At 37.7% G+C, this 14,598-nt stretch overlaps 1 protein-coding gene across 3 annotated transcripts in view; it reads right to left on the reverse strand.

Moving 5' to 3' along the window:
• The window catches only part of CNTN4 (contactin 4), a 956,080-nt gene that overhangs the window by 702,771 nt on the left and 238,711 nt on the right, over positions 1-14,598 (reverse strand). For all 3 annotated transcript variants that reach the window (XM_068558505.1, XM_068558506.1, XM_068558508.1), the window contains one exon: positions 13,763-13,818. The gene's annotated coding sequence lies outside the window, so the exon portion shown is untranslated. The remainder of the gene's footprint in view (positions 1-13,762; positions 13,819-14,598) is intronic.

Genomic DNA, 14,598 nt, shown 5'->3' on the forward strand with positions numbered 1-14,598 from the left:
TTTTTTGGAAGAGTTTGAGATGTATAGGTATTAAATCTTCCTTGAACGTTTTGTAGAATTTGCCAATAAAGCCGTCTGGCCCTGGGCTTTTGTTTTTGGGAGACTTTTATTACTGTTTCAATCTCCTTACTAGTAATCAGTCTACTTAGATTTTCTATTTCTTCATGATTCAGTCTTGGAAGACTGTACGTTTCAAGGAATTAATTCAGTTCTTCTAGGTTGTCCAATTTGTTGGGGTATAATTATTCATAGTAGTCTCTTGTGAGTCTTTGTATTTCTATAGTAACAGTTTTAACTTCTCCTTTCATCTCTAATTTTCTCATTACTGTTGGTTAGTCTAGATAAAGGTTTGTCAATTTTGTTTATCTTTTCCAAAATGCCATTCCAAAATGGAACCCACCAGCACTGGTTTTAACAAGGTAATTCGAGATCACGTAAATGGCTCCCAGCAGTGACTGTGTCCCCAAAGAGTATTGCATCTGGTTCCTTCTTCCCTGGCAGATGCTTCAGGATTAGTAGGTGGGTCCCTTTTACATATGATCCACGCACATGATTTTATTCATTATTTCTTTGTGTTTTTAGGTGGACATTGGTCTACAGTAGCCAAATCCATGATGTTTTCAAAACTGGAAGTCTGTAGCATCAACTTTCTAATCTGTTAGAAATGATGTTCTAACTATATTATCCACAATGATCTCACAACTCTATGACATATCTCTCTATGAATTAATGGGAAGAAGAACCAGACTGAATAACAGGTCTCCTGTGTTTTTTCCACTTTGTTATTAAGCAATTGTGTGATGTTAGAGAAATCATTAAATATTGTTGGGCTAAAGTTTCCCAATCTATAAAGTTAGAAGTTGGGACTCAATGCCTCAAGTAAATGGATCCTCTTCTCTACAATAAGCAACTTTAGAACTGGCAAGTTTTTTGGAAAGACCCTACTTCATTCCCAATATTCTAACATTTAATTATTCAATTATTTCTAATAGAATTTTTTTAACATACATTATTGAAAAAATTACATGTTAAGCCCACTTGGTTTGTGATATTTTATAAGTATGTGAAGAACCATCATGACTTTTTAAACCTATGGACTGAATGAAATTACAGTTGCTATTATAAGGGTCTCAAGAGGTAATATGAATATAAAGTGTTTGTTGATTGTCATAAGACACTTTTTCAAGAGGCCTTCTGAAGTAGCATGCCTTATTATTTCATCATATGGAAAAAAAAGAATTAGGGTACATTTTTAGCTTGACATGTTTAAAATAAGACATATGGTAGCTTGTCAAAATTTCAAAACCAAGTCGTGAATTTCGTATATTCAGGGCAGAATCACCCTTCTAACTACATGTGTAATGAAAGAATGTAAACTTCATAGACCACCCAAAACATAGTGTAATTCCCTTTAGAGTATCCTCTTTAAAAGTCATGTCCAAACCACTCCCAGGATTTGAACATAGAAGTCGAAGATATCCTAACAGATATTACCCAAAAGCTAATGATTTGCTGTCAGTTCTGTCTTAAGCACATATATTTTAAGGAAAAAATAAAGATATATCTGTCTAAAGACTGTACAGAAAATTTATTAAAAATCCAGGCTTCAGGAGACCGATGGACTATATGCAAACTATTAGCATAGCTCTGATTTTGCAAGCACATGACTTGGATAATGTTACCCCAGTGGAGATATTCAAATACAAAGTGGAATAAGATCTCAGAGTGCTGGTGGACCAATATTCTGAACTGAGTACATTGAAACAAACAACCAGAAACAAGCCAGAGTAATATGAGACGCTTAAACTTGGGGATCAGTGCAGGGAAAATGAAAGGAAACAACAGCCAACTTTATCTGAAAAGGATGAAATACCATACAACAGGAGGATGTTAACATATCTCTGGTGAGTCTGCTGAGGGCAGGGCATGGAACAGTCAGAGCAATCTACTGTCCCCACTGAGATCTCTTTTGAAGTGAGAAAGGCTCTTGTCTCAAAGGTCAACGACTGAATGTGCCCTATAGACGTGGTTGTGGTTATTTTACCTTTTAATCCACCTTTGAAATAAGAGATTAGAGATAAAATGAAAGCTAACTGGATCCTTGCTGGAAGAATGAAGCTTTTTAAAGGAGAGCCGTAATTACAGCTGCCTTCAAGGTAGGTGGATGCCAAATCTTAGGGACGTGCAGGATTAACCGCGTTGGTAATGACAGAACCTAAGGTATCCCCAGCAGTGTTCTTAAGAGCTTGAAAACCAAGGATTTGGAGAGCAGGTGGTTGGACACAGCTGCTGAGTAATCCTCTTAACCTCATCTGTACTCCACAGGAAGAAAAATAGCAGGAAAATAAAAACCTCCACCAAGTGGTTGATGGCAGTGAAATAGAAGGAGCATCAAAAGTATACAAGGACAAATTTGTCTTAACACTAATAATTTTGAAAAAAAGAGAAAGGCAGTTGCTGTAGAGAGCTGTGTACAAGTATAAGATAAAGACGTAATAAGTATGGCTACATAAAAGATAAAACAGAGTAGGATGTAGGATTCTAGGGGTGGTCCTGTCTTCAAGGGACATCTAAAGCTATTATTCACTGAGGGTCTAAATCCCTCTTAATGTCTCTTTATTAATTTTTTGCTGAGGAAATAGCTAGAAATGAATAGCTCTCAGTCAATATTTAATTGATGCTTATAAATTGAATTTAATCAGGAACTAATCTAGATGTCTCACTATCCAAGGAAAATTTAAGCAAAGCCAATGCAACAAAGGAAAATGAGAAGCAAAGCAGGCAACAGGCACCAGACTTTGTGAGAGAGAGATATAAAACTTTACTATATTAAGCAATTAATATTCTTGATTATTATAGTAGAGCCTAACTAATCCTGATTAACACAGCCCCCCTCCCCACAAAGCATGAAATAAAAATTGTTTCGGTGCAATGTAATGGTTCTATGTCTTAGTAATTCTTTACTTTTAAAAGTCCCTATATTGAGTTTACCTGAAACATATTGACTGTTGAAGCTCAAGTTCTGTTTATTGCATAGTTGGAGAACTGTATAGCATCACTCCTACCGTGAATGTGAGATCATTTAACGTTCAAACTAGGAAGAGGAAACTCCTACAACACAGTAAGTAAAAAAGAGTCCCAGGTAACATCCAGGCCAGAACTTTCACTTTACAGTTGAGAAAACTTAGGCTCAGAATTGTTAATGACTTGTCCAGATTCACACTCACACCGAACAGCAGTCCTGAAGTTCAGAGTTGTGCTTCGTCCACAATGATGGCGAGTCTTCCTCGTGTCAATGGTGAGAATTTACTTTCCCAAAAGTTTTTTTTTTTTCCACCCTCAAGTGAAGGAGGATGATCTTACTTCCCCTAAAGAACTGAATGACATTTAGTTGTGCTCAACAGAAATGGGAGAACACAGGAGACATGCTTTAAACCATAGCAGTCCTCACTTGATGATGATGATAACGGCTAATTGATTTTGAGCACATATGACGTGCCAGGCACTTGCCTAATCTTTATGAACACATGTTCATCTTCAAAATTTAAAAATCTAACCCAAAAGTAGGTTCTAACATTTTCTTCATTTTTTTAAAATAAATAATCTTAAGTTTGGAGAGGTTATATAAGTTTCCCAATATCTTACAGTAAATCTGGGGCAGAATTGGGATTCAAACTCAGATCCTTCTTGATTCCAGGACCAAGATTCATAATCACTGTTCATAGGTCTGCAGGTAACAGGAACTGAATGTTCTTGAACTTCAAGTGCCAATTAAGGGGTCACGCACATAGGATTGAAGAAATGTAGCCACCAGGGTGATGTCAGAGCAGCTTGTTGCACCCAAACGCTTACCTTCCACACGGTGGTAAAATACTAACCGGAACTTTGTGTATGAGAATCTGCCATAGGAGGAGACAGCTGTGCTGAGCCGCTTATGCCCAGCGCTGCAGACAAATCACACTTGGCTGTAAAGAAGCTGTTCATTGCTTGCACGGTTTCTGTGGCATGCCAGCTCCTCTTGCCAGCCTGCTCTTCCGTATCAAAGAGCCAGGAGTTCCAAGTGAGGTGAGAACCCCACTTGACAAGCAGACATAAGCCATTTGGGGAAAATATAAATCAAAAGGCTCCAAGATAGAAATAGAAGCATTAGCAGCAGGAAGTGTCTTGGGGATACATTGTGTCAGATTACATAGGGGAACTGGGAGAATAAGTGAGTCACAGCCTCCCAGTGGATAAACCCGCACTGTGTCAGTAGTTGGGCCGCCTCGGAAGAAAGCTGTATTAGCTATTTAAAGGTGCCAGCACTGATCTTAATGCCCTCAAACTAGCATCTGCTTAGTAACATCCTTGAATTATGCACAGTTTGCCCGTTTCTCAAGTAGCTTTAGCATTTGTCCCAACTTCTAACCTGTGAGTCTGGACATCATGATGGAATTTTATCTATGTATAATGGTAGGAATACAGAAATAAAAAGAATTAGAGAAGTTTTGCCTAATATCTCCCAGTCATTCAGTCAATGACTTAAAACTATGATGTTGATTTCAAGGAGTCTTGGTTTTTAAAAATGGACAGTATCAACTTGCTGTCATAGGGCACATGTGGTCAATGTCCAGGCCAAGAAATCTCAGTTTTAAGAAAGAGAGAACCCCTTAAAGCAGGCCAAGCAAAAAGTTTACTGGAAGAATACAAGGAATGTCGGAAAACCTACTGCTACAAAGTACAGCTAGACTAAAATCACAACCAACAGGGCAGGTGCAAAGGCGCTTCCCTTTCTCTATTTCTGGGACCATGTGGTCACTCAGCTCTCTCTCTCTCTCTCTGCCACGTTGTTTTCTTTTCTCTTTTCACATTCTTCTTTCTGTGTTAGTATGTAGTCACAGTCAGTTTAAATAGCCCAAGATTAGCATGACCCACTGGCTCCCTTGCTCAGGTCTCATCTCTGTGTCCTCATCAAAATCCTCAAAGAGAAAAATCTCCTGCTCCTATCAGTTTGTGGTACAAGGAGACACCTGGACATCCTTTCAGTCTGCACTGTGGCACTTGGATATTTCTAAGCGAAAGGGCTGTATACTCAGCAGACAACCCAAAGATTTCTTTTGTATTCAGCAAATTGCTTTGAATGTTCAGTTCTGATCTGACTCAAATTATAGCAAGGACGGGGCTTATCCCTGGTTAATATATAATATGAGCACTTAACACCAGGGGAGCCACTTCTTCCCTGCCTTCTAAAACTCCCATCAGTAGTTGCCTGTATGTTTTTTACCTTGTTTCACTTAGTGCTTCTTGACTGCTAATCCTGTGTCAAAGAAAATTCAATACAAGACTCAGGGTTTCCATTTTCTATTGTTTAATCCATTTCCAGCTATTGGGAAAGGGAGTGGGAGAGGAGTTTCCATTAACTTATTACAGGCAAAGTACTTTACCGTTTAGAGAGTTCAAGATGGTGGCATAGGAAGATCCTAAACTAACCTTCTTCCACAGACACAAGGAATTGCCAGCTACAAATGGAATAATTCCCTCAGAAAGAGACCTGAAAACTAGATAAAGAGCGTCTCCACAACAAAAGGTAAAAGGACAGCACTGAGACAGGTAGAAGAGGAAGCCATATGGGCTCACCAAGGAAAAACTCACATGCCAGCCACAGCAATCCACAGACAGGAGGGATTACAAAGGTGGGGTTATTTTCCTTGGAGAGTGAGGGATTTGAACTCCACATCAAACACCCCAATGGCTAGATCCTGCACAACAGAGATGAGCCCCCAAAACGTCTGCATTTTAAAACCAAAGGGGCATATGCTCAGGAAAACTAAAAAGCTGCAGGGAACGGAAAACATGCTTTATAAAAGGTTCATGTACAGAATCACTCAACACGAAAACCAGCACAAAACCACTGCAGTGAAAAGTGCTTGGGCGGTAGGTGAAAGGAACCCACTTACTAATCTTGAAGCATCTGCCCGAGAGGCAGGTACCAGATGGGACGCTCTTTGGAGACGAAGTCACTGCTGAGAGCCATTTATGTGATCTCAAGCCACCTCAAGACACAGTCTGGAATTTTGCTGTCTGCACCAGGTTCAATGTGCCCCCTGGAAGAAAATGAAACTCCAAGCCTTTGCCAAGCTTAAGTACATGATCTAAATGTATACTACTCATGAGGCGTAGGAAATTAACACTGGTCTGGGACACTTTACATCCCAGGACCTTGGTAAAAGCAAAAGCAAAAGCAAAACTAGTTTAGGGGTAAGTTTTCACAGCACAGGGTCCACAGCATTCCCACAGAAAAAAAACATACCTAACGTGAGTTCACAATACAAAATGACGAAATATATGAGAGAAAGAAAAAGCTATCACAAAAATGAATCCGCTAGCACAGTAAAAAGATATATGCAATGTAAGCACTAGGAATAATAAAAGACCATGAACATGAATAGAAAATAAGAGTTTGGAAAGTGATAAAAAGGAATTGAACCCATAATAAAACAGCAGAACATTATAAAAGACACACAGAAGATAAACGAAATAAACCAAATAGAAGTTCAAGGAAAAAAAATAATTGAAAATTTAAAAGCCAACAGACATTTGGTATTGCAATTAAGTGCTTTTCACAAGTATTGTCCTTTATTTCCAAGCAAATGTTAATATTGTATTTCTTTGCCCTCTTTGGAGTCATCCATGGCCTCGTGACTTCTTTTGCCAATGAAATGTAAACAAAAGTGACATGTGTCCATCCTGGGAAAAAGCTTTCAGACTTAGCTCATGATCCCACAGGTTCTCTGTATGTTGCCTCAGCACTTAGGGGATCATTTCCTGACAATGACTCCATCAACATGGGTCCCTGAGTAAATATAATGAGCAGAGCCCCCATGTTAACTTGCACTGGGTGTGTAACCTGAGGGAGAAATAAACTTCTGTTGCTTTAGCCCATAGGACTTGGGAGTTGTTTGCTAGTGCAGCATCAACTTGCTATTTTGACTGATATAAAATGTTAAATAACAGAGTAGACAATGATGAAGAAAGGATTTAAAACTTGGAGGAGGGGCTTCCCTGGTGGCGCAGTGGTTGAGAATCTGCCTGCCAATGCAGGGGACACGGGTTCGAGCCCTGGTCTGGGAAGATCCCACATGCCGCGGAGCAACTGGGCCCGTGAGCCACAACTGCTGAGCCTGCGCGTCTGGAGCCTGTGCTCCACAACAAGAGAGGCCGTGACAGTGAGAGTCCCGCGCACCGCGATGAGGAGTGGCCCCCGCTCGCCACAACTAGAGAAAGCCCTCGCACAGAAACGAAGACCCAACACAGCCAAAAATAAATAAATAAATAAATTAAAAAAAAAAAAAGATACAGAACTTTAAAAAAAAAAAAAAAAAAAAAAAAAGTTGGAGGAGGAATCTGAGGGATTTTCTCAAAAAGCAAAATGGAGATGTAAAGAAATAGAACATTTAAAAGGACAGCTAGGCATTACAGATAGGAGAAATAAATGGTCCAAAATATGTCTACTTAGATATGTAGAAAAGGACAATAGAAAACAAAATGTTAAGAGTGTCAATATTCAAATAAATGATGAATGAGAATTTTCCAAAACTGAAAAAAAGAACATGTCCTCAGATTGAAAGTAAGGCATCACATGAGAAAAACTAAAAATAAATGCATAATTGGACAAATCACTATGAAACTTCAGAACTCCAAACAGAGAAAATCTTAAAAGAAAACAAAAAGAAAGAGATCACATATAAAAGATCATCAATTTGACTAACAGAAGACTTCAAAATCTGCAGTAGATAAAGAGTAGAAAACAATAGAACAATATTTTCAAAGTACTGAGGGGAAAAATTTGGCAACTAGGAATTCCCAACCTAGTTTAATATTACTCAAAAATAATGGTAAAAGAATGACATTTAAAGATAAACAAAGAGAGAATTTACCACTAAGAGAACTTGCTAAAAGAAATATTTCGTGGGTGTGTTAAGTAAAAGGAACTTGAACACAAAAGAGCAGGATGCTGGAAATAATGATGAACAATAAATAGGTAAATATATAGGGAAATCTATGTAAATGAAGCCTTAACTATATTAAATATAACAATTAGAATCACTAACTGCGAGAAAAATCAAGTTGAACTAAAATACTATGTGTACAACAAAAACTTGGAACTTTGAGTGGTACAATTAGAGTTAGAGAATTTTAGGTTTTATTTGAGAACACTGTTAAATTTGGCATTGCTAAGCTTAAAATTAAGGGAGCCTCCTACAAACAGAAATAGAGTAAGAAATCTGAAATAATGGGAAGGAATAGTAGAATAAAAGAAAGATCAGTTGGTCCATTAGAATACAGTAAAGAAGAAATATGCAGAAACAAAAAAAAAAAACCTCACACAAAATATGCCGACACAAAATAAGATGGTAGGAAGAATGCAAAAATCGTTCAAGATTCAAAATAAGTGGGAACTTTTCAACTCCCTTGATAAATGAGAAAAAAATATTAGATGGAAAAAATACAGCTATATGCTACTAAAAGGAGACACACCTAAAATGACATATAAGGACTGAAAACAAAGTAGAAAAGGAACCCCTGGCAAAAATTAACTTAAGTAAGGGAGGAATAGTAATCTTAATATGATATGAAATAAATATGATGTCAAAAAGCATTATTCTGAACAGAAAGAGGATCATCCCCTAATATCAAAGGGTCAAATCATTATGTGAAAAGAAGTCTGACGCCCTTTGGTGAGAAGCAGCCTACCCAGGGTCACATAACAAGCTAGTCTTGATGAAGAGCTATCAGCTGTGCTTCTTTATTGTTGCATCCTCTTCCTTTCCTCATAGCACCTAACACAATTAGTACTTTTTTACTTGTTTATTACCTGCCACGCCTATTAGGTATCAAACCCAGAGTTCGAGGCTACGTGTATATTTTATTTGTCACCATATTGCCAGGTCCTAAGGAAGATGCTGGTGTACATACTTGCTCCGAGAACAAATGATGCAGTCTCAGGCTATTCTGGCCACTCACCATAGCATAATCCTTTCCATTATCCATAAGGAAAAGCATAAAGCAGCCACTGGATCAAATGGAGCAATTCATACAGTCATTTTTTTCATAATGAAGATTAAACAATTCTGCTTAATGTTACAATTTATAGTACACTTGACTGAATAACTCAATTATCTTCTATATTCCCACAGTATGATTTTAATTTCAATTTCCAAAGCCAAAGCCAAAGGTAAAAGCATCTCTACCATGTTCTAAAGGGAAAAAAATCATAAATAATAAAAATGATGGACAATTGAATCATACATTTTCAGGCAGCAGTTTATTTTCTTATTGGCAACAGCCTGACTTGCATTCAGAAGCACATGCACAGACGGATTTTAATATAAGGCCACAGGGATGTGTTCTCTTAGTTCTAACATCACCTTCATGGTATGTTAATGCTCCTCTCTCAGCACAGGTAATGTTACCTCTGCCAGGGAAGGATCTGTCGACTACCAAGAGGAACACAGGAAGCATAAAAATCATGTTTCTCTGTGAAATATTTCCCTGCTAAATCAAAAGTCCCTGCGGGGCTGATTAAATTCATTAAGCACTAGCAGTATTCTAGCTGTTCTTTGCTTTCTGGCCCAGATGCCCGCCACCCCCCACCCCCCAAAAAAAGCCAACTTTGGAACAGTTGACTCGCCAAAAATCTAGTTGAGTCGCCAAAAATCTATAGCCTAATACTTACAACCAAATAACACTAATTAAAATGCATCAATTACATAATATTATAAATCAACTATACTTCAATTCAAATATATATATATATTTAAATATCTATATATATATGTGTGTATATAGATATAAATTATAAAGGAGCTGTTTTGTAACTGGCACCATGGTAAAAACTTGACATTTGTTCTTCCTAACTCTTACAATAACCCAACAAAATGGCTATTAGTACCTTTATCATTTGAGGAATGTGTGGCTTAGAGAAGTTTTAATTGATAAATTTTAAAAATGAACCCATCTCTGTCTGACCCCATCATTCATAACCATTGTATTAAATGATGAATTCTTACAATTAGAAATCTGACGTGGTCTTTGGCTTTGGAGGACACAGCAGGACTTTTAGGAAGACAGTGTATATTGATTTGAGTGACAACCCAAGGAACCTGCTTATTTTGTTACACTCCCTAGTTGCCATATCTGAAACAGAAATTTTGTCATCCTAACACATGAATTTCATATCCTATTACTTTATTGAGATATAATTCATGTACCATAAAATTCACCATTCACTGCACAGTTCAGTGTTTTGTAGTATATTCACAAGATCGCGTAACCACCAGCACTATCTGATTCCAGATCATATTCATCACCCCAAAAAGGACCCCGTGGGCCCAGCAGCAGCCACTTCACATTATTCTCTGCCCTTAGTTCCTGGAAACCACTAAAATGCTTTCTGTCTCTATCGTTTTTCCTATTCTGGACATTTCATATAAATGGAATCATACAATACGTAGCCTGTCGTATCTGGCTTATTTACCTAGCATAACATTTTCAAGGTTCATCCACGTTGTAGTATGTATGGATACTTAATTTTCCTTATCTATTTTAATTAATATCACCTAACAAAAGATGAAAATTATTTGTACCAATCCAGAAAAAAAGAACTAACAATCTTCTTCCTTTTTCTCTGTGTGTATAGGTTAGGTGGAATTTTGTGGTTTTTACAAAGCAACTTTACATGATGCAAGTCCACACACAGCATCATAGTCTCTATTTCTCCATTTTACAGATGGGAAAAGAGAGTCTTGGATAGATTAGTTTATCTGTTCAAGCATTTGAGAAGGAAATTAAGCACAGACCTCTGAACACAAAGCCAAAATTACTTTCACGTAGTTGATACATATATGTCAGCAACAACTAAATGGCTCATCCAGCCACCGAACCTATCATCTTTGGTTCATGAGAGACAAACTCTTAGAAGCCAAGTTAAGCTACCACATACCATCAATTCAGGTGTCTGTGTAGCTGAGGACATTGCACTCAAGTGCCTGCCAGGGCCATATAGGTAGTAAATGATGGGGCACGACGAACTGAAGGTAGAGGAAGGCACCTGCTGCTCAGGTAAGCCCCCTGGCATCTGGGAATGCAGGCTCAGGGTAGAAAGATAATCTGATTCCTTCTAAGAGAATCTAGAAATCATCATTTCATGTGAAATCTAATTTTCAAGTGTTAGCAACAAATTAAACTTTTTCTTTTTCAAATTAAAAGAAAAAAAGAGCAAACACGTGAACCAAAATAACCCTGTTTTGCGGCTGTTCTGTTCCACAGGCTACTACTTTTACAGAAAACAGAAAGCCAGGGCACCGGCGGGTGTCAGAGCCCTCCTTAAGACAGGGCCAAAGGAGGATCAGGAAAATTTGAGTGAAGGTGACCTCTGCCTTTCAATATTAATTCCAAAAATGTCCAACAACTTAAACCTTTAAAGACAGAAGAACTGGAGCAGAAATGATGTCCAGAAAAGAATCCTTCATTCTTTCCACTAATAATTACTAAGGACATTCTTTGTGCATGTACTGCTAGGTTCTAGGAATACCATAATGTACAAGAAGATGTAATCACTGGCTTCAGAGTCTACGGTGGGAGAGTAAGATAATCAGGCAAGTAATTACAGTACACTGTGATTATCATGTTGTTCACATCAATGTTAGCAGCAGAGGGAAGCCTAATTCAGGCAAAGGAAAACATAGAAGGCTTCCTGGAAGAAGTGAGTGAGTTGATCACACAAAGATAGGAGAAGGAAGCAGGAGGAGGAGAATCGACTATTCCTGGAAGAAGGGACAGAATGAGCACAAGCAAGAGAAAAGACGGCACATTTTTAACAATTTAAAGAAATTCAGGCTGGTAGAACCTATTTTGGAAAGTGGGGTGGGGGAAAGAAAGCAAGGTAGAGAGGTAAGCAAGAGCCTAATAATGTAGAATCTTTTGAAACCATGTTAAATGGCTGGAAATGATCCAAGAAAAACAGGGAACAGTGGTAGATTTACAGGTGGTTTTGGTAGTTGGATTAGCTTTAGAATGCGATTTAAGAAGATCAATCCTATTGTCTTGTGTGGGATGGATTATAGCTCAACAAGTCTGAGGAGGTAAAGATAGAAGTTCACAGCAAGTTTGAGAACACTCAGAATATCTTGGAATAAAGCCAGCACCATGAGAAGAAGCCGGGCTCCTACTGGAGGATTGGCGACCACAGGGAGCAAGGCTCCCCCAACTAACCTACAAACTGATCCCGGACACACAAATGCACCCAGCAAGACTGGGGGAATCTGTTTTGTATCAGAAGATCTAAGCAGCTGACCTGACAGACTCGTGAGAAATAATAAATGGTTACTGTTTTTAGCCACTGAATTTTGGGGTGATTTTTTATGGATTAATAGCTAATTGGTAAAGGATACCTTACTCAAACTTCGCTTATGAAAATCATCTGAGAAATCACGTGAAATAAAATTTCTTCTACATATTTTTTCAATAGAGGGTGTTAAGAAAATTCCCTGAGAGTCAAAAGCATGCACTGATATTTACCCATTGTCATCAATCCTTATGCTGAATGACTGAATATTTTGATTATATTGTTTGGGAGACAACTGGGCCATCAGGAGATAATTATTGCATCTTTTAAAGTAAGTGAGCGTTTTATTTTGTGTAAAGCAATGCAATGAGATCGTCCTCTACCACTACCCTCCAGGTTAGTATTTTTCTCCATTTATGTCTAGTTAACCATAGTTAACTTCACAATCACTCTTGTTTCTTTTAAGGGCCAGGTATTATTATGGATAAACTATGTCCCCCAAAAAGATATGCTGAAATCCTAATCCCCGTAACAGTGAATGTGACCTTATTTGGAAAAAGGGTCTTCGCAGACGTAATCAAGTTAAGATGAGGTCATATTGGACTAGGGTGGGTCTTGATATAAGGACTGGTGTCCTTACAAGAAGAGGGAAATTTGGACACAGACACACACAGGGGAGGGGGCCATGTGAAGACAGAGATTTATTTGAGTGATACAACTACAAGCCAGGGAACACCAAAAATTGTCGGCAACTTCCAGAAGATGGAAGAAGCAAGGAAGGATTTCTCCTATAGAGCTCTCAGAGAAACCACAGCCCAGCCTACCCTTTGATTTCAGACTTCTTCCCTACTCAACATGAGAAAATATACTTCCATTGTTTTTAAGTCACCCAGTTCATGGTACTTTGTTACAGGAGTCTTAGGAAACTAAAACAGTAAGAGTTTTTTTTTAAGACCTGTATGTTTTATAAAGGAAAAAACTGCGTGCACTATAGACAGTAAGTTACAACAGTCATGTTTTACCCCTAAAAGACTTCAATTTTAGGATCTAGTTAACTTAGTATTTTGAAGATTTGACTGAAAACGTCTCATCTGTAAACCATGGGCAAAAATGCAACAACCTTCATTTTATTCCCAGGACTCTCTCCATGATGCCAAATTCTGAAGTTTTTGAATTATCACATTAATCTGAACCACCAAAAATCTGCCTCAAGTATCTTCTCCAGAAAGGTCCCAGAAAGGTCTCAACTTCCTATTTTCAAGGCTTAAATTTATATGACTTCACTACCTTCATTAACTTCAACCCTAAGAAAAACATCAAAAATGATCTCATGGTACCACTCTCTAAGGAAAGGATCTCAATGTTTCCATAGTAACTAAGGATGCTAATCAAAGGTGAAATGAATGTAAGAAAACATCTTCCCTGTGGGAAGCTTACCATTTAGGGCAGTTCCTGGGGCCACATGCTGTGGAGTTACTATATGTCAACAATTCCTAGAATAAAAAAAACAAAAAATATACAAATAAATACATTTTTCAAGTATCAATATTCTTATACGTAGCTGATGCTTAATTATTCCCATTCTAAACTTAAACTAGAAGGAAATAAAAATTAAATACAGTTGGTGTGGATTTCCAGCTTGGTAGAATCGCCTAGATTAGGAGTCTAGATTAGGAGGTTGGATTTCTTTCTTTGCTTTGTGTCTCACTAGCTGTGTGCACTTTCTGGGTTTTTTTTGTTTTTTTTTTTACCTCATGTATTTTTTAAATTTTTAAATTTATTTTTATTGAAGTAACCTTAATTATTAACATTGTATGTTTCATATGTACATTATATTTCTACTTTTGTATATACCCTACCAAAAAAGTGTGCTCACCAACAAAAGTGTATTTTCCATCTGTCACCCTTTAACCATTTTGCCCTCCCCATGTCCCCCTTCCCATCTGGTAACCAACTTAAAAAGACACATGCGTCCCTATGTTCATTGCAGCATTATTTTAAATAGCCAAGATATGCAAACAACTTAAGTGCCCATGAACAGATAAATGGATAAAAAAAGATTCATATACAATGAAATACTACTCAGCCATTACAAAAGGTGAAATCTTGCCACCTGCAATAACATGGATGGACTTGGAGGGTACTATGCTAAGTGAAATAAGAGGGAGGAAGACAAATACTGTATGACTTCTCTCATACTTTCTATACAGGATATAAAAAACTAATAAGCAAGAGAAACAAAGTAAATGAACAAACCAAATCAAACTAGCTGT

This window comes from Eschrichtius robustus, chromosome 12 (assembly GCF_028021215.1).
Source record: "Eschrichtius robustus isolate mEscRob2 chromosome 12, mEscRob2.pri, whole genome shotgun sequence".
Classification (NCBI taxonomy): Eukaryota; Metazoa; Chordata; class Mammalia; order Artiodactyla; family Eschrichtiidae; genus Eschrichtius; species Eschrichtius robustus.